The sequence below is a fragment of the Lepisosteus platostomus genome, chromosome 11 (assembly GCF_059453375.1).
Source record: "Lepisosteus platostomus isolate fLepPlt1 chromosome 11, fLepPlt1.hap1, whole genome shotgun sequence".
NCBI classification, from domain to species: domain Eukaryota; kingdom Metazoa; phylum Chordata; class Actinopteri; order Semionotiformes; family Lepisosteidae; genus Lepisosteus; species Lepisosteus platostomus.
This window is the reverse complement of record NC_142621.1, coordinates 2,949,808-2,971,357: the sequence shown is the minus strand read 5'-3', so window position 1 is coordinate 2,971,357 and position 21,550 is coordinate 2,949,808. Positions and strand designations below refer to the sequence as shown.

Genomic DNA, 21,550 nt, shown 5'->3' with positions numbered 1-21,550 from the left:
AACCATCTATTAACCCACTGAAGTTGACCTCAGTCATCACTCAATCACTGAGAGTGCCACAGCACAAAAAAAAGAAAAATCACCCCAGCAGAAAGAAATGAAGGACACTAAAGAATTAACAACCTACTTTCTGTGGCACTAAATGCTACAGTTCATTTTTCAAATCTGAGTTTCCCTGTTACAAAACAAATTGAAAAAATATTGTCACAGCTGCTAGAAAACTTCTTTCTTCTTGAATTCTGGCCAAATGCAATAGAAACCAAACCGAGCCTCTTTAAAGGCAACTGAGAATGGACTGTAGGCTTATCTTTTAATACAACCATACCATGATATTGAGGTATACAGCAATTCACAAATATTGCTTTTGAAAAGGTAACAGTAAAGCTAAAGTGCATGAAAAGGCAGCAACATAGCACATTACTACTGTGGTCATCCGATCCAATCAATCCGATACAACCTGTGTTTAGAGAAACCTTCCGTTCTCTCCCCACCTCTGTCCCACCCATCAGAACACACATGGCTGTTATGGACTATCAGAATACTTCCACACACACCAGTAAAAACAGACTCAAAGGGCAGCTTGAACTTAAAAAGTTTTAAAGCAGCGGTCTTCAGAAAATGTCTGGGGTGAGGGTTTACACGGAAACAGTCTTCAATTTTTAGTATGTAAAATAAGTCTTCTAGTTATTCAGGCCTTGCTTCATCAAAGGATCTTCTCTGCGAAAGGTAAGTGAAAACGTACTGCAGGGCTTTGGTTGTGTTTCTACATAGTATGCTTTAAAACAAGATTTTTTCTCTAATATGTTTGTCATTCTGTAAAGCGCTTTGAGAAGCCACCTTTCAAGGCACTATGTAAAATAAGGTTTATTATTATAATAAGAATTAGCCCTACATTCAATACTATTAGGTCAATCCTTACTGGGGGTGACTGCCTGAAAACAAGTCAAATCTCCAAGCCAGAGAGGAACCAGAAGTCCCGTTCTGAAACTTGCCTATCCAGTTTTGCTTGGTACTGCACGATCCACAAATAATACACGAACGCATAAACTTCTCAGTCTTTCAAAAATTAAAAACAACAAAGGGCAATTTAACCAGCATCTTGAGAAAATGAGTCTGCTTCAATATTCTTTGATGTTTTTTTTTAGTTCAAAGGGAAAGGTTCCGTTATCCTTCAAAGAAGGGAAAGAAAAAAAATTCAAAATTCATGAAGCCCACAGAATTCCTCCTGGACCAGAAACCCGTGCAGCTGCTTTCTGAGCCTCTGCCAAATGTGGCGAGACATCGTGGGTTAATCCCAGGACACAGCCGCGGAGTTTGTGTACCAACGCCCTCTGTGGTCTATGGTTCACTGGGCCAAGAAAAACTGCAACATCAGTGAACGCTATACCAGCAAAGGAAGCACAGTGGTGCTCAAACATTAACACTGGGAAAAATAAAACTCAGTGTTTCAAACATTTGAGGAAGAGATCAAAAATATAAACTAAGGAATATTCAACCTTGTTGACCTACAAAGCACAAAAGGATTTTCAGCAGTAGCACAACTCACTGACTTGTTACATGAGATTCCTATCAGATGTAACAAAGGCAACAGTAATAAACAGCTAAAAATAAAGGGGCATGAACAAAGAATTAAGAGGTCAGCTTGACTTTTCGGGAGGTGAAGGGACACATTTGAATGTTAAAAGTCTACAGACTTTGTAGGGACCCTGCTGACATTTTCACAATGCACTCCTTAAGGTGCCGTCACAGACATTGTGTTAGGGTTTCTGCAGCCTCTGCACAGACGCCAAAAAGTATTTTTTGAGTTACAGTCATGACAAAACAAATCTGAGAAAAAGCTTCGACTTTGTAAAAGTTTGTGAGATCATCTTATGTTGCTTTTTCTGCTTTCAAATCTGCACTACCCTTTCCCTGAAAACAGTGTCCCATGTGGTACTAACAGAAAAAAGTCCACAAACATGCTGTAAAGCACAGATAAATGAGTTTACTCCTTCCAGAGTTTAGATTTGAATTTATGGCTGCAGAATTACAACTGTCTGTGCAAAGATTGACGAAACACACAGACTCAGCTATCTAAAATATATTGCTCCCTGGAGTGGTACTGGTTGTTATCTTATACCTTATTTAGTACAGTTTCCACCCCCAAGACAACTTCCATGAAAAAAATGCCTTCAAAATGTGCTGCTTTTTTTTTTTTTTTTAAGTCTTGCAGGTTTAAAACTCGGCACGATACAAGGGCAGCACCAAGTGAGGGAAGCGGTTTTCTTGCTTCACTTCAGGAAAAGAGGCTAGAGTGAGTGACAGAAAGATTCCAAGCTGAGAAAGTCATCCAGGATGTGTACAAACAGTTTGATCCATTTGATTCCGTCTTTCAATAGCTGTTCCCTCTTGTGCATTTATCCTCCAAGCGTTCTACCACTGACCAGGTAATTTGTCCTCACTATCACGCACTCTCAAGCTAGTTCAGGGTTATGGAGAAAAATACAACAATGAGCAAAGACATTCGAGCGAAATCAACATCTTATTCCGTCTAAGGTGCAGAATCAACCTCTCATGCAAACACACACTCCAACACTCCACTGTATACATATTTGGAAAGATACAACATCATTTTTTTACCCACTGCTTTAAATAAGGTCTCAATCTTAAAAATATAATTAAACCGATAAAGTTAAATTCACATCTGACTCCGAAATCCTATTTACTTAAATATACATAGCCTACTACAAATCCTTTAATCTCCTTCTAAACATTGAGTAGAACTCGCAATTACCACTGCACCATAATTCCCCCAGTATTCTTACAAGTTGGACTATTTAGTTTCTGCTCCTTAGAAATTGGGGACTTGAGAGGCTATCAGAAAAGGGAGAAACTGCAAGTACGTAAAATGCGATTCTCTGGAGGAAGCAAGCTTCCGGGCCGTACAGTGCAGGAATCATATCAACACGGAGAGACCGAAACGCTGAGCTGTGCTGAAGTGGAGGTTACAGTCAGGAGACACACACACTGTGTAAGTGGCAAAGCAGAGGTCAGCAAGCGGCTTTGTTCCTGCGGGGTTGCTCGGCAGGGAGTCTCACCTTTACCATGGCAGCCGGTGGGGAGACACTGAAAAAAGAACTGGGCTGCACTCAAAACTCAGAGGTGGGGGAGTTGGGGGGGGGGGCAATTGGCCATCGCGAGTGAAAGCCAGCCTGGATCTCACTATTGTTTTTAGTTCAAAAAGGCTGAATGAAAGGACAAAGGAGCGCATGAAAAAAGTTCAGAAACTAAGCACTAAGTGAATGAGAACAATTCTTTAGTGACATGAGCATTTCCCCTTAGAGTTATGTGATGTTACAGTAAAAGTTAAAATTCCGATGTGTTTTAAGAATCTTTTAAAAAGTATTATTATGTAAGTATTCATTCAAAGTAACAAAATTGTAGTTCTACATTTTCTTTCTGCATCACCTCCTACATTTAATAAGGGATATTCCCAATCAATCCATGTTTGTTCGGATACCCAAGATCTAAAGACCGAAACACTCTCTCATTCTTAAATCCGAGGACACAAATACAAAATCCGAATCAGTAATTCAACTGTGCTTTCCACGAGCAATGAGAGACCCTCTTTTAAAAACGCCAAATCCCAAAAGGTAACCAACTGTCAGACTTACCCATAACAGGGGAAAAAAAAATAGGAAAAAGCACAAACGCTGCCAGGGACTTCCAGGGAAGCTGATCACTTTATTTAACCTTCCTGTTTGAAAGCTCCGCTGTTATTCCCAAGGGTGAGCAACCCGACATGAAAATCCTTCACACATGTTTGTGTGCATCCTGCATGTTTAATAAGTGCAGCAGCCTCAGGTGTGAAGAGAAAAAGGAGGAAGGCGCTCTGAAGCGGTTATTTAATCCATCAGCCTAAACCGAGTCCAGAAGGCGGCCAACTCGTTATTCAAAAGGCAAAATTGTCGATTAGGGATCCACGATCACCTCCTGATGCAGCGGTGAAGGTTGCTGTCCTGAGAGCTGCCTCTTCTCTGAGCCTAATCCTTGAACAGTGTCTGTGCAGGGACAGGCAAGGGCGGAGTCTCAGCCTACTGGGATGGCCACAGGTGTTGGATTTCACTGAAGGGGGTTGGGGGAATGTGAAGCAAACCTGCGTGCATACACTGCAAGCCCGTGGGTGAGCACCTGCCCGTCTGCTCGCGCAGGTAGGAGACGGGCTCCCGAGCCGCACACCTTCACAGCAGAAGGAAAAGCACCGGCATCGCTTCATCTCCTTCCAGAATTAATTTTAGCAGGTTATCGGACAAATCTGGTGCAAAGGCAAAGGCAAAATCAACTTACCAGCAATAAAAGCAATGTAAGGATTAAGATGCAGCGATGGAGACTGCAATGGAACATTACAGGGCTTCACTGTGGCAGCCTGAATTTTTGATGCATTCGTGTATCACTCTGCTTACAAGCAGATGGAACTGCACCTTGCACATGCTGAACCGAAAGCGTTCAAAGGCACTGAAGCCAACAATTCCTTCCCTCTCTCTTTGGATCCTCGAAGCTCAAACTCAAAAACACGCTTCGCTACTCCTACACTCCCCAACAGGTTGCATCATTTTTTCAGCGAGACCGTAACTGTGGACAGGATGGCAGGAGGGCGGAACCTTCCTTAACCTTAATATTGGCATTGTGAATTCTGCCGCAAAGGTTTAACAAACAAAAAAAAAAACAGTCTTGTGATTTACTGACACACGTTACACACCACTTGGTGCTCCTAGGAAATGATCACAACAGCCAGCCCTTGGTAACTGCTTGAATATGACGCATTCGTTAATTTAAAAAAAGTCAAAACTAAAGACAGCAGGAACATACCCAATTAGGAAGCCTTGAGGATATATCTCTTTGGACCTCCTCAGACCATAAAGGGATCTTTTGATCTAAAAATGTTTACCAGCTATTCGATGTTCCTCCATCACTCCGTTTCCGCTACAGCCTTGATCATCATTTTGAAAGCCAGCTTTTCAAGAGAGAGCATGTTCTCTACCAACCCCAGCAGCTCCCTCAGGCACATGTTAAGAGCTAGCCCCCTGGGGGCGAGTAACTAAAATACCCCCAACTGTCTGCTACTTCAGCTTGCCTGTACGTTGTAACGCAGTTCTAAGTATTTTTTATTTTTCTGAACCACTGATGAAAGTTTTGACATTGCGCTGTGAAATCTACTTCAGTTCAGGTTTATAAAGACACATTCAACGATACAGCACACAACGTATAAAAGACAGGAAGGGCCTGTTCCTGCTTTGTTCACTCTAATGACGTATACTGCTGGCAGTCTAATAGAGTCACGTCACCTGGGAGTTAAACAGATGAGGTGAACGAGGGACTGGGATCTTCATAGTGAGGATTTTGTTTTTAAAAAAAGCTAAATAGTAAACACAGTAAACACCCAGTTTTAAGGACTTTGCTTTAAAAACCTGCTAATAGAGAATCTTGTCTGTAAAATCAGAAAGACAGGACTTTCTGTGCAACAAAGGTAGGCAAATTGCATTCATGTTTTGGTATGCTTTAGAGAATTTCATACAGTATATTTTCGACACGTTAAAAAAAGAGCTTGTATATTTATGATTAAAAGCAGACAAGAACAATTTAATTGTGGTGTGATGATTGTGGCTGTGGTGACAATTTTTAAAGAACTAACTCAAAAGATCCAGAAAGCATATCTATATATAGTATATATTTCTCATATAATAGTTTGTTTTGGGGCTTAAAAAATGCCCATTCAATTCTGAAAGCAATCTGGCAATAATGGACACACCTTCCTCACTATTAGCCCGGCAAATGGAGGCTTTACTGTAATACAATAATACAGAATGTGGAGCAAACTGTATAAAAATACAAGGCGTGCTCTTAAACTGAGCTTTCTTCAAGCCTGTGAAAAGTCTTTAATCCCTATGAAAACGATGGAAATGTCTTGGCAGCAGCTGTAATCGAGCACGATTCCAAAAAAGGGTTCGGAAACACATTTTTAAAACAGCTGCTGACCGACGCTTCTTGACCTCTTGGTTTTGTGGGCAGTGTTCACCTGTGCGCAGTTTCATAGCACATTCACTCGATCTCATGAGACGGGGGCGGACTTTATTCGCAGACCCCCGTCCGCAGCGCAGCGATGGTGTGAGAGAGCCGGGGAGAGACGGCTCGCTCCCCCACGTCTCCCCCAGTCCTGTAGCCCTGCCAGCTCCACGTGAAAGTCAAAGCGCTGCTCTCCTCCAGATCCGATGTGAATACCGAAGCTGACAGGGACTTTTATGCGATCACAGCGGTTCTTGAACCCTTGGGAGGTTCAGTGATTCCACTTCGGTGACAATGAAAATTGCTACATAAACTATTATGACAAGCAAAGAAGCAAAAAAAAAAGGGGAGATGGCTATTATTTCTTGACCATTTATTAAGCACAACGCTTCTGTAGGATGTATTATTCGTCTCCCCAAATAAGACAATTATTTCCCTGTTGAGCTATGCAGTACGCAAGACCGAAAACAACAGAACCCCGATAAGAACAAGAAAAGTACAGTCAGGAAGGATTAACTCAGGTGGTTTAATCTAGTCGTGATCCCAAAGAATCTGGGGCAGGCCTTCTCTACAGTATTAAAGGAGGATAAATTTAGATGATCAAGATCTAATAATTGTTAGACTGCGTGGGACTTATCTAGGACAAACATTATATAAATTGCTTGCTTTTACAATAAGGCACTATGGGTATATCCCATTCAGGCACACCAAGTCTGCTATTTTGAAAACAAGCCTGCTATTCTATTCCTGGCACCAAGACTGGTTCCAGGAAGAATCTGCATCCTCTGAATGAGAGAGGTAGCTAACTGAGCAGAATTACACTGAGAATCCAAAAAACCTCTCAGCCCACCAGCTGAATCACACCTTATTAGATAAATTACAATCATCACTACCATTATGGCATTACTACAACGAGACTTAAGTGCGAAGTAATGTTTGCTTGTTTCCAAGAAAAGAGCTCAAGAGGGATTTCTCAAGATCTTAGAAGAGCACATACATTACTGTCAGGCCGCCTTCACATGACAGAGAGGACAAATCTCAGCAGCATTAGACTGGCAAGTCGTAAGACGTCCCCTACTTAAAACACAGGGAGGACTTTGCACCCAACACGAAATCGCTACACTTTCACAAACTGTAAAATCCTTCCAACTCACGGCTATACCTCACATGCCCATAAAAGGGAAGTGGTTTCTCAGAAATCTGTGAAAGATTGAGCAATATTTATTAATCAAGCTGGCTAACCACAACTGGAGCTGTCAAGAGTCAGAGCCAGACACAGCAGCGTCTCTCTGGCACCAGGTCAGCCTGTGTGATACGTGTCACCTAGCAGGTACAGCCTCTCTTAGGTAAGAATATGACAGCAATTAAACACATAAGTAGAGATAACTGGGATACACCAGCATCTATCTGGCCACAAACTACACCGTACCTCACACTATAAACAAAAACAGTTCACTGCTTTTGAAACTTTTTATTTACGTTGTCTGGGAAATTCCTCTGCCTCAGGACAGTTTGCTTTCGCCAGGTCTGCCCTTCAGGATTGCAAATGCTGTTTACTTCACACGCTCTCCCGCAGAGCCATTCTGAGCAAGTCTTTACTGCCACACCGTGAGCAACGCACTGCGATTCTAAGTAACCTGGTAACCAAGAACAGTTAGCATTTACATTCTCCGTGCGTACAAAACATCAGCTTTCTCTCTCGGGCTTGAAAAGCCACAGGTTACTTCCAGAGATCAGCCGTTTCCTTGAAGGCTTCTAGCTCTCTTCAGACACCGAAACTCCGTATTTATCGTGTCTGACGCTACCAGTTTCAAAATCTAAAGCTTATTAACATTTCACTATCCAGATTCAATTGTTGTTGTTTTTTTCCAGGAAGTCAGAAAATCTCAAATGTAGGCTTTCAGTGTGTTGTCCTGTCCTGGGGAGGGCAACAGCAACAGAAAACCGACTGCAACAGTGAAAGCCGGGACTGGAAATTATTTCTGCAGTGTTAAAATTTAACTTTCCCGTGTGGGTTCCAAAACTGCCATTGCAAGGTTAAATACGGGCAACACAGGGATCCGAATGGCTAGGTGTCTGGTGTACAAACAAGAATGCCGCAACTGTTGCTAAAATGCCCACTGCAAATTAAACAGACTGCTAATCCCATTGAGTATCACAGCTTTCAATACCAAAAGAAATCGGCTCAAGTTACTTGCACACATTATGATTTTAAGCTAGAGATACTCACTTAAGTATTTTTGTACAGATAGGAAAATATATATTTTTTTATTTAAATAGGCTATAAATACAAATACTTATCTAGTCTTGCGCTGAAAAATCCAATCCGTGGCGCACAACTATCCAGAGAAGTAATCCAATGTAATATCAAAGGAGTTTCTAGACAGATGGAGACAGGCTGAACGATGTAACTAAAGGCTGCTGGAGTCAAATACGGAAAATGTGCATTAGAATATACAGGTCAAGGCCTACCCATAATCTTAAACCCTTTATGTCAATAAAAGTTACATTTATGATACAAAGCGGGAATGATAAACACAAGTGCACTGTAGTGTCTGTGTGGTACAGACTTCAAACTGCATGCAGGCATTGCCTGGTCGGCACTCCAGTACCGCTGGGTATTTCTGACAAACAGCAGGAAAGGTCTAAGTGATGGAAAAATACTTTATTATATTCCCTTAACCGATGCTTTGAAACTAAACTTCACAAGCTACAGCGTACAACACACACACAGACAGAACCTGGTAACTGTGCACCAGGTGTGTTATTTCAGTAGAAGCTGCCGGTTCTACTCGGATTGGATCAAGGCTCCAGTTGTTCCAAAACCCCGCCAATTCCCCTTTTCGGAGTCCGAGTTTTGGAGAGACATTAGGACCGGCCTACCTGAGGAATAAACAATGTTATCCTGCTGTCGCTCTACAAACCCCAAGAACTGGTGCCCTGCAATACAGTAGTGGTGGCAGACACCCCAAAGCAAAGTATTAAAATCTCTATCGCAGCAGGACATCTACACACACACACACACACTTGTCACCTGATCAGCCACAATTCTGTCTCTGGCCTTGTGAGACAATGACTCATTGTCTTACGAACTGCTGCCACTCTTTTTTAGTGCCACAGCGCTAAGGAATGTTAAAAAGAAAGTAAAAGACTTGATTCTATAATATCGTACTACGTTCAAAACAAAGTCTTAATCATGCATACTGCTTTGGCAGCACTATCGGTAATCAGATATCTAATGCTGAGGGGTGACTTGCTTACCAAAAGATGCCACAGCCTACAAATGACAAGCACTTACCACTTTTATTCTTGCAAATACTAGTCAGGTGCAGTTTAACCGGAATAACGGAAATGACTAGCTCCTTCCTTTGGAACGGCATAGAAAAAAAAAATGGAGACACTGCAGTGGTAAAGCCTACGAGTTCAACACACGGACAGCACACTCTGCAATTTACAAACATCTAATACTTAAAAACTTGCACATGCTGAATCATACTGCCCATGTGTCTTTCATTCCCATTCACAGGCAATGTGCACCCTTGTGCACTGAACTTGAGAGCAGCACTCTGAGAAAGAGAGCTAGGGCTTGCAATCTTCTTTCGACTTTGTGAACAAGAAGCCTCTCTTCTCTACTAGCAAAACAAATCACACCAAAACTCTACATGCTAGAACAATTAACTACATGCCTATAAAATTATTCATCCTTTCCAAGAAACGTCCAGACGCCCAGAGTGAAAGGCACAGTGTACCAAGAAGCAGAAGTGCTGTCCGAATTCTGCCCTTTACAAATACATTAAAAGAAAATACACATTATCTGGGACATATGTTAAAAGTAATGATCTTCCTGATGAAATTGCTAAAGTTTCAGCTTATTGTCTGCTGTTCAATGAACTATACAACTGACACATGCATCCTTAGATCAGTAATTGTTTTGCCCTGATGCCCCACAGTCCAGCCACACTGCCCCTAAAATTATGCCCAGTGAAGGAAATACTGCCTTGTCCTTCCTGACTTTAACTTCACGCCCTGCAGTAACGCGTTTAATATAACATGACAGGTAATGACAAGCGCACTGTCAACACTCGCTGGAGATGTAACTATTTGTGCAGCGACTTGACTTGAGAAACATGTAAAACATGCGGTAACATAGACGTTAACAACAAAATCTGCTGTCAGTGCTGCTCTCAGTCTAAGAATGCGGTCTTCACAATGGCCTTTTGCAACGTTGCACGTCTACCAAATGAAAAACGTCAAGACGGTGTACTAACTGTACAGACAGACTCCTATGTTCTATTCTGAAAAAAGCCAACAGGGTGGCACAAAAGAAACCATACGTGTCAGTAGACTGTTACTAGACGGTCAGCGTGTGATCCCTTATCGACGCGGGCAGTGCACCGGTGCCTTCTGCCTGGACCGCACGAGCTCAAATTAAACACCTGATCAGCATTCATTTTAAGGAATAACACCAAAAACAACTGGACTATGTGCACGTAGCATTAATCTTGTACTGTTCCTGTTGGGAGCACTGGCCGACAAGGCACGGTGCAGAACACACAAAAGTATGAGAAAGCCCCGTCGAGCAGCGGCAGATATGGGATTAGTTCCTCTATTAGTCAGAGAAAACAGAAGCAGCGCGTCTCTCGGTGTTAAAACGAGAAAACAACACACACCGTCTATTACACTCATCTAGACAAGTCAACAGTTGCGTCCTCTCAGGCACGGCAGAGCGTGAGGGGGAATGCGGGAAGCAAATCATTTCAGCTCGGATCCCGGTGGGGACCGGCAAACTGGGGGTGCATTTAGATAGCCCAATTAAAATGGGAAATGAACCGACATGAAGCACTTAAAAGTGCAGCTTCTCTCTTCCGAGGCACCGATCTTCAAAAGCGAGGTTCACTTGAGACAAATAAGGGCGGGTCCAGGCCGAGGAGCTTCCTCCTTGAAGGGCTGGCTGATGGAGACGGCGCCGACGCGGCACAGAGGGGAGGAATTCCGGCGGGGACCGCCTTCATTAGCATGCACTCCCACAATTTCATGGGCGGCAACTCTGCGGATCACAGTCCTGCCCAAACCCCAACATGCATCGGCTGCTGCTGCTGTTACTACAGCAACGCATCCCTTCGTTTCCATGGATTAACCTGTGGTTGGTTCGGTAAAGCATAGATAATGCCAGCCAGACCAACACTACAGGAGGAAGCATCAGGTTCCAGACTAACAACAGGCCACACTCACTTTCCTCCTGAGGCCCAGCTTGCACACGCCTTTTTAAATTAAAATATGCGGGAAAACTTGTGCCTGAGCAAAACCTTCTGACTAACAGAAATAGAAGAAATAGGTCAGATTATTGCCAAGAACTGGGACAGGAATGTGTAAACAAAAGCTGATCACAAAAGAAGGTAAAAATCAGTGGCGTCAAGACCAAAGACACAGATTTTGACACCAGTGATTTTAGTAAGATGCTGAAAATGTAACTCACAACACCTCATTACCACAGAACAATGTTTAAAATTAGGTCTATGTGGTGATTAAATTAAAATTTTGGGAATGAATTCAACCCAAAGGAATAAATAACATTAAGAATTTAAAAAAAAAAACTAGTAGGGCAACTTTACAGTTCAATTGCTTATTATAGTCTAATAAATGGGAACTTGACTATTTCTCAAAATCTATTGATTAAGGATTGACTGAATTTAAGCCTTCAAGGAAAACAAAAACAAGGAAAGAAAGGGCGAGAGTAAGCTGTTACTGTTCTCATAAAAAAAAGCAAGAAAGCAAGCCTGTTAAATACAAAGAACAGAGGACACTGTGCCTCTCCAACCCTGTATATCACTGATTAATCGCCATCCTGACAGAACGCCAATGATCAGAGTGTTCTTTGTCGTCCTTGGGCAGGTGGTAGAGATTCTAAAATCACGCATCACCTAACCAGAAAAATAAAACCATAAAAAAGGCACAAGTTAATCTAGATGCTCCTGTTAAGCAGGTGATTAAAGCTGCTCATGAGAACGTTTCCGTCACACTCAGCGGGGCACTGCGAATTTGTCTTTGTTGCACAAGCGAAAGGAAGCCCACTGCATTCTCGGAGAGCAGCACCGTGAGCAGGGTGTGCGGTGTGTAATGAGGACACTGTGATTAATTGGACACTATCCGCAGCAAAAAGAGCCCTAACAAGGCAGGAGTGAAATGGAGAGAGTAACTCCACAGCCCCGAAGAGCAAGCAGTTTGTCTTTCCTCACTTCCAGGGTCTCCCCCTCTCTCGGCTTTAACAAACGGAAAGCCACCCCCCGGAGGAGAGAAGCCACCTGGTTTCCTGAAGCCTGCAGTGTCTTTACAAACAAAATGACTTCACCCCTATTCAGACAAAGCAGGCCAGGGTGGTCTCTCACCGCCGGCGTGTCAACGCCTCAGCAACTTGCATGTCCTTGCATGTAACCCGCTCTTTAAAGGACAGGGAAGGCTAACTGCCAAATAAAAAATAAAACAATTTAACATCACATTCCTATAATCAAACATTTAACACCCCCCACCCCCCACCCCACCCACCCACACAGATTTGTCATAGCTCTCTCGAATAAACTCGGTGCACCTCTCGTACTTGGGAAAAACACCTGCCAATTTAAAGACTGAGGGAACTGTCGCGTCACGTCTTCACTGCCAGTCCCTGAACATGCAGTTGCACACTTTCTGAAAACACCTTATTATCGCCTTGTGTCACAAAAACTGCAATACTTCCAAGAAACCCTTTTTTTTTAATCCTGGTACCGTGCAGTTAAGAAGAACAATATCCAAATATAAACAATTTACCTCTGAGTGTTTGTTCTGAGCCTTCTGAAATGAGGGTATCAGGGCATCACTTGCTTGTTCACATACTGCATTATGGAGTTTCCAGGTTTAATGGAGAAATAAAACCAATACCAACAATACACTCTATACACCAGTATATGTTTCTGTATAACATTTTTGAAAATGTATTCACTTATGTACAGCCACAAATGCGTCAAAGGCAAAAACACACAGAAAAGACGTGAAGGTTCAGGTTAATACAAAACCAGCTTTAATCCAAATATTGTGAGTCAGAACCCTTGCGGTCGTGAAAAGAAAGTGCAAAAGCCCAAACTGGCTTAAAGCATATTCTGCATGATGGACATCGCTTTTGTAATGTTGAAATGAATTCAGCCACAGAGATGTGCAAAGAAAACAGCAAGGGGTGGCTGAAAGGACACACCACGAGGAATTAAAACAGTTTTTAGAAATTAATATACATTGTACGCCTGCATTTGCTCATTAATGAGTGATACTTAATGATGTGTAACATTGCACACATTTTGCTGGGGCACAATTTAAAAAAAAAAAGACTATTCATGGCCTGATTTTTTCTAAGGTCACAGTAGATGATTTTTAAGATTTATTGTAGTGTTCTGCAATTCTTCGCCTGCCATTACCTGAAACAGAATGCATTAACATTTCCTCATCCTAATTACATATCATCACTCTTTAAAGCGCTGGGGGATAATTAGATGGCAGGGTAAAGATTCGCAGCTCGCCACACTAAATTGCAACAGAAATATTTATCAAGATAAATACAAAACCTTAATGAAGCCATTATTTTGTTTTATTTGCTTGCCTGTTTCAAGCATCCTTTGGACAACCCACAAGCCTAACTCAAGTCCCTGTTTTTCCACCTATGCAGGATCATGGGGCTGTGGCACAGACATGTAGTGCTGCAAACTTGAACAGCAGTGTTTTATTAAGTACTGCGGTATGCTGCCGGCTCAGTTAAGACTACTGTATTGCTCAGGAGTCTTGAAACACTACATGTGACTTCTCTATCTCACATTCTCTAATCTCTTATCATAAAGTCTTTGTCTCCTGATTAAAGATCAGGTTGTCAGCTGTAAACATGTCAATAAAAAAAGCACAGAGAGAAGCAGCATTAGGACTGCCATGATGTAACTTACAGCTCAGCTCCCAGCTCACTGGAAACCCCAGGGGCTCCTGGCACTTCTCTCTCTCAGCCCACCAGAGACCTGAGGGGCTTCTGCCTCAGCCTCAGCTCATAACCTATTAACCTGGAATGGAAGGCTACTACAGAGCTGTGTTCCGTGAGGTTGATTAAAAAAAAACATTAAGTGGGATCACAGAATTTGTCATTTTTGAGAATTTAAATTCTCTGTCCTCCAGAAGTTGTTTTTTTAAAAGACAACAAAATATAAAAAACAGCTTGAATATCTATATTTTTTATGAGATACCTCTTTTATCAAGCCATATTTTATCTATGAATTTAAAAAAAGAAATGTGAACACCCTATGAATAGTAAAAACAGGTTCCATACTAGCTCTTAATAAGGCTGGCTTACATTGAACCAACAAATTTTACTCATTTCTATCCATCTTTTCCCAAAAAAAGGGAACCCCTAGCTGAATCCATAGCTGTAGATGAGGAAATACGCTTTTGAAATGAGACAAGATGGTTTCTGGGAGATAAACCCACATGCTGGCTCACTTTAACACCATAATTTAACACATTCCAGAGCTATTGTGGCTTTTCGCAAGAGACAGTGTCAGGATCCTGAATTCAGCAAAATAGCCATTGGCAGACAGTGCACCACAGTCCCTAGGCAGTGAGAATGAATGGGACTTCGATAGATGGAATTGGACTTGGCTTTCAAAAGGAAATTTAACCAGTGACATCATCGCGGCTACAAAGCACAGAGCCATGTGTGCGGCCGGCGAGGCCTGCTTTCTGTTGCTGAAACAAACACTACAGGTGGCACAAAAGCATCTGGTTTTCTTTACCCCTCTCAACAGATGAGCGAGTTCCCAATTTCCTAGCAATTTATCACAGCTGCCATTTACTGGCCCCACTCTTCAACAATACACTGACAGAGGGGACAGATAAGGCCTTTGTTGTATAAACCGATATGCGCATAGTTTATAACAGGGCAGCTACAGCCGAGTGCAATGCTGTCAAACTCAGGACCGCTCATCTATCTTCCCATGTGCTTCGAATGGGGGAAGGGGGGGCGGCAGCAGAGATTTATGTCATGCATAACAACCTCATTTCCCATGGTGTACCCCCCTTTTGCTCTGCACCTCAGGCTGATGAAATTGCACGTGCTGACCTAATGGGCAAGCTTACAGTGGAGGTCTTGCCTGAGTAAGTGCTGCTCGTACCCGACGCAGGTGCATGACCGCACATGACCTTGACTGTAAATTAGGTCACTTCTGAGAAAAAGATAATAATTAAGGATGAAATAAAACACATAAATGAGAGGTGGAACCCTGGATTCAATTCACTGTGGCATCAAACGTAATCAATACACGACTGGACTGTCCCTTTTATCTGCAACCTTCCTTATGTTCCCGGAGGCATGAATAAAATCCCGCAGATATCAAATGGAATAAAGTCGACACTGCGAGCGCCTAAGATGCTTAAAGGGAAACGCCAAAAAAAAAAACTACAGCGACAGCAGGTAAAGCCCCACGTCACAGCGACGCACTGAAGACGTCGCCAGGCCTCCGTTACTCACCGCCCGGCCCAGCTGTGAGTGAGTCAATAACCCGCGTGGGGTCGGCTGTGCAGCACGGCCCAGTGAGCAGGGACAGGCGGCGGTTTCCAACGCCCGGTGGAGTAACAAGGAATGACTGCTGTCAGCGTGTGTGCCGCAGCCCGTTAGGAATGATGGAACCAATGGACCTGGAACGCCTTCCCTGAGGCGCCCGTGGAATGAAAAGCTGTCTCTGCCACACACACGGTTTCCTTATCCCCAGCCCGGCCGCACCGTAAACACCTGTCCTTGCACGAGCACAACCTTTCCAACGAAGGAAATGAAAAATCTTTCCTTTTCAATACACACCAAAGAGGAATCAGATGGTTAGGCACCGCATTCCAGTGCTGACTGACACAGTGCCAAATTAGATGAAGGGAACAGGGGCATGTATCTTGCGTTGAGGGTTTGTAGTGCCTTTCATCCACAAAATTTCTCTAAGGCTTTATAATCTGAGCTGAATCATAAATCAAGCTATCGGCCAACCCTGTGCTGAAAAGAACAGCATTCTTGCTTCTCTCAAGCACGCTGGCTCCTAACTACGGTGATGAAACATTAAAACAGTATTATTCACACTGCTACCACGGTCGTTAAGAGATCTTTGTAAAGGGGGGGGGGGGGGGGGGGATATTGTCTTTTCAGTGTCACCAGGAAAACGTTATTCTCCCACCCCCCTAAAAGACTCTTCACCAAGTACAATGTTTGTGCAGCCTCTCATTTTGAAAGAGAGCAGTTGCAGATGCTTTCACCAATCAGCGCTCATATCTGTCCGTTTTTAAACATCCATAACAGTTTTAAGTTACCGATGCAGAGAACTCCACACGGGGGCTATGCAGTCGTCAGAAGAAAACAAATTTTACAAAGCCGGAGTGCAACATCACAGATAAATAAAGCTTAGCAACTATTAGAAAGAAAAGACGAGACGTTATTTCCATCAATGGGGGGTGGTTTTGTTTGATGGTTTCATGTGGGAGCGTTCACATGTAGACACAAATGTATACACGATGCATGTTATGTAATTATGTAATTTTTCAAAAACATTACCTCCTTAATGCTCTCTGCTGGAGACCTGTTGGAATCAGATAGGGAGTTTATGACCCACCATGCAGGCCTTCTAAACCAACACTTTACTGAAACATTTAATTAAAACCCAAAGGAAAATATCATCTTAGTTTAAAAGCTAAGAGAAGCAGGGATAGTGTAGTCTCACAGTAATGAAAGGAACCACAGCCAGAGCCACAGACCGCATCTTGTGATGTAAGAAGGGGAAAAGTCCTAACATGCTCCTGAGCTTTCCATTTGTCATTAAACTACTTAGAATTAAAAAGGGAATCCTGAAGGGTTGTGGCCAACAAGATGAGGGCCAGAGACACAGACGTCACTGAAAACACTTCACCAAAACGTTTTCATGAAATTCTTTGACGGATTTGTTTTCCTTTTTAAGAACAGACCCACATCTTCTTCAGTCAACGAAAAGTATATGCCAACCGGTTGTGCACACAACAGGAATGGCTGACGGTCTAGTGGCCCATTTTAATTTCCAGAATCCATCTTGTGAAGTGCCTTGAAAAAAGCCCAATTCAGCCATCTAAATGTACCATGAAAAAAGCCTCTCCTTCTTCACATGTCCTGAAAAGGAACTTCAGTCCTATAATTAAAATCAATGCAGCTTTTCAGAAACATTGTGCATAGGCACAACATACAAATAAGGCAAATATCCGAACCACAGCCTTTCAGGACAGACAGAAAATGAGTGGTCAAATGACAGATGAGAAATGCATGGTTTATTTTAGATTTGTGAAAAGTAAAAAAAACTCTGCTACGCGGAGTAATTGTGAAAACTCCATCTTACTGTGGCAAAAAAAAAGATGACTGAGCCCCCTTGATTTCAATTAATGAGTACCGGCAGAGGTAACAGAACTGATGTCCTCCACTTCTCATCTCTAACTGAATGGCAGCAATCAGCAAGATTAGAATGTAATACGTGAAAGAAAGAAAAAAATAGATTAACTCAGTAAGATGCCTCTCATTCACTAGACACTGATCTAAAGATACACTTAAGAGTTTGGACAAGGTGCTATGCCCATCAATTCTCCAAAGCCTCTCTATCCAGGACAGCAAAGACCCCAGTAGAACTGCTGATCCAATCAGACAGGCCAGCAAAGCGAGAGATGAGCCAGAATGCAATTTCCATCCTTTTCTCCAACGTGCCTCCACACAAACGTTCGCCTCTGAAGGTCTACCTACTAGGAAACGCTCAGATCAATTTAGATCTTCATAATGAGTTTTGCCATGCCAGTTATATCAGCTCAAATATTAAGGGCAACGGCTTTGTGAACAAATACAAATCCACTTGCAATGGAGTTCTGAAAGGTTTTGAAGATTTCCCCATAGGCTTTTATGCCTTCAAAATACCCCCTGTAAAAATTTCACTGGCCTGTAAATTCGATATTGCGTCGTTACAGTCACTGAGGATCTTGAGGAGGCCATATGAAAAGCAGGCGCTCTGCAGCTTGGCGGTGTACAAATAATTCTCTGTGCTCCGAGGAAGTGCGAAAGGAGGAAGACGTCGAGAAGACAGACTGGCAGCAGAGTCCCAGATCTCACACCATATGCCCGATACTTATTCTCTGAGCTATTACATGTTATTATCACAAAGATACTTGCTCTCTTGTGGAGTATTGAGAGACATCACTGCACAAACCCAACCAGTAGGGACACCATCAATTCTTAAAGAGGAAAGAGTGGAATACATACTGTACAATGTCATTATTTTCTTTACACTGTTCTGTTTTAATTTCTTTATTAAAACATACCCAAGGACGGCGACCTGGCTTCTGAAGACAGAAGAAAATAAACCAAATTAGTCTCGGACATAAAACGGATGAGGAATTCTTTTTGAATGCAGAAAAAAAATCTAAGAAATTGTTACATTTACCAAAATACACTTTTAATAGTCTTGTTAATATGATTCTGACACCTTGTAAGCTACAACACACAATGGTAAAGAAAAAAGGTGTATGGTTTTTCCACTGCTTAATTTTCATAGACAAAAGCATTTTTTACAGTATTTTCAACGGCCTAATACTGTAGCAACCAAACCACTCGTGACAGTCAGGTGTTCATTTAATTTCAACAGCACTGCGGCTCCTAACAGGGAAGAGACAGGCTCTTCCTTATTAATAACAAAGCCAGGGTCTGCAGACCTGCATGCTTAAAATGGAGTGAAAACTAATACAAGCACACAGCCTGCGTAATTAAAACACCAAATGGCAAAAAAAATAAAGCAACAAGAAGAAAGAACAAACGGAAGCCACTTCCCTCGATTGCGGATAGTTTGGCAATCAATACGTGACAGACAGTCCTACAAACCCCCCTACTCGGCCTGCTGCACCTTTCCTGAAACACTGGTGGCCTTGAGGCTTATAACACCTTCCCTCTTGGAAGGCAGCAGTTGTGCCACCTGTACCATTTAGAGAAAAGGCTGGATATTCTGTGCCCTGACATCATGACACCAACAACTTGTGCTACCATGTGGGGTCGATACTTTTATTTACGGTTAGCTCCACTGAATGAAACCACAGGAACGAGGGGTACATCTGCTCAGATCTATATGTAGAGAAGCGTTTTCCTGAAAAGGATTAGTGTCCCACTCAGGGCAGAGACCCCTTGCAGGAGAGTAGGGCTGGGCGATATGGCCAAAAACATTATCACGATAAGTCGATATTGATAATTATCACAATAAATGTCAAATCATTATTTCTTTCAAGTTTAAAGGCAGATTTTTTTCTCCTGAGTGAAAGTTGAAGAAACCAGACAGTTAATTGGTAAATTAAACAACTCTTTATTTTAAGAACACAACAAACGCTTGCCAAACAGCAGAAACATTAAACAAATCTGAGGTAGAGAGTATTCAAGTCTTTTTTTTATGTCAAAATATGCATGAGTAAAATGCACAAAATAAATATCTTAATAGAAAAATTAAATACTGCAGTGTGATAAAACACACATAGAAGATGGCTCAGACATACTGCAAAGTTTAAACTGCTCTGTCTTATGTCTGATCGTAAAAAGCCAAAATATCTCCAAATTACCGAAGTTGAATTACTTTTTCTGTCAATTATGTCATCGTCCTTTGAGCTGGTCGTTGGCAGCACTGCATTTGCTTCAGTGTCGCTCATTTCTCCACTCTAACTACAGTCCTGTCAGCCACCACCGTGTGGGTAAACAACACGTTAGCTGCCCAGTCTGCAACACGCACGCACACTCGCTCAGTATTTTGTGGGCATGCGCATATCATGCGGAAAGCATAAACATATATATAGAACATTTATCGAACTTTTGTTAAAATTATATCGCGATAATTATCGTTATCGAATTATCGCCCAGCACTACAGGAGAGGCACCTGGCTGGCATGGCCGTTAGCAGACATAAGCGGCTTCCAGATAATGAATTCATGTTCCTTTACCCCCCAAAGGCCCAGGACAATCGAGAGTAAAGCCGAACAGAAAATAAAACCCAGCAAAATCTTCAATCAAAACCTACTGATAAACATCTGAAACCAATTATTTAAAACAAGCTTATCCGATTTATTAATCTTTCGTCTGGTATGAATGCTGAGAGTGGCAATGGCTATTACATTAATTACCTCCCTGTTTAATTTCAAGAGGGAGCCCTCCTGTGCCAAAGCCGCATTTGCAAGATATGGCTAAACACATTATATAAATGTAATAGTTTATCACGCTGAATTATTAATAGCTTAAGCTCGGCAGGAGTATGTTTAGCTTTCGATTATATCCCCCACTGGTGCCGAAGGTTGTTTTTATGTGTTCTTTTTCTCTCCCTAATCATTTCCAAGTCAGCTAAGGAGGGAGGCTCACAGGGCTATCCCCTGCATGAGCCCAAGTGAAGGGAATGGGCATGGCCTGGGAGTGTTCGGCACACTAGAGATGGAGCCTGTCAGCGTCAGTGGCGAAGGAAGCAGCCCGAGAGAGGGGTCCTATAAGGCACAGTCCGATCTCGGATTTAAAGGCATGCGCTGGGAATCTCGCTGGCCCGGCGCAGGGACCACAAGGACTGACTGAAGCCACAGCCTCTCAATCCTCTCTCCTCCAGACCCTGCCCCTCCAAAGGATGGCGAACAGCATACCGCCAGACACAGAGGAGACAATTAACCTGCACTCTCCAGTCTTTAGCATTCTCTTTCAGGGGGTGCCCTCAATTATGGGAAGAGAGAGAGGAAAAAGGAAAGGCTATTACTTTCACAGAGTAAAGAGGCTGAACAGATAAAATGCTCCATCTAAAACCATTTTAGGCCTCATTATAAGCCTCTGGCCACTAGGATTTGCCCAAGTAAACTGTGATTAAGATCTTTGTCGAACCGGAAAACGTGTGAACTGCCTTGCAAGACATGGAATTAAATTATATTCCCACAGACAACCAAATACAAATAAAATGAAGCATTCCAAGTCCCAAATCAAGTAGAAAACCACAAGATGTAATGCTTTCTTAGAGCTGCTTTAAAACACAGAACATCAAATCACATTCACAAGGAAAGTGTGTTGTGTTCAGTGCACCTGAGACCATATTCACAAACTGTGTTGACATAAACAATGAGCAAGACGTTGTTGTTGTTTTTTTTAAGAGAGTCCAACTTCTAAAAACCTGGACTGCTAGATCGTTTGTTCTTCATACCCTTAGATTCAGGTTCTGTTTTGTGTTTAACCTTTCGACATTTCAAGGAAACAAAACACGCTCTGAAATGTCGTTACCTCTCCTCCCCAGTGCAGCAACAAGCTGCGACAACCCAGTTCAGTTTAAACCTGTTGTTAAAACATAAGTGGGCTTGGCTCTGTGTGTATAAACACTTTGTGTGCAGCCCATCTTCCTGCTCCATACAGTTCCTTTCCTTTTCTATTACAGAAAGCCTGCGAACCTGCATTGCCTGAACTGCAGTGACA

The 21,550-nt window shown here is 42.5% G+C and overlaps 1 protein-coding gene across 12 annotated transcripts in view; it reads right to left on the bottom strand.

Moving 5' to 3' along the window:
• Positions 1-21,550, bottom strand: part of LOC148651763 (receptor-type tyrosine-protein phosphatase F) — a 222,607-nt gene that overhangs the window by 167,120 nt on the left and 33,937 nt on the right. The window contains exon 1 of one of the 12 annotated variants that reach the window (XM_088597856.1): positions 3,654-4,029. The exons of the other annotated variants lie outside the window; for them this stretch is intronic. The gene's annotated coding sequence lies outside the window, so the exon portion shown is untranslated. Of the gene's footprint in view, positions 1-3,653; positions 4,030-21,550 lie in introns of those variants that run through there. 12 annotated transcript variants of the gene reach the window in all.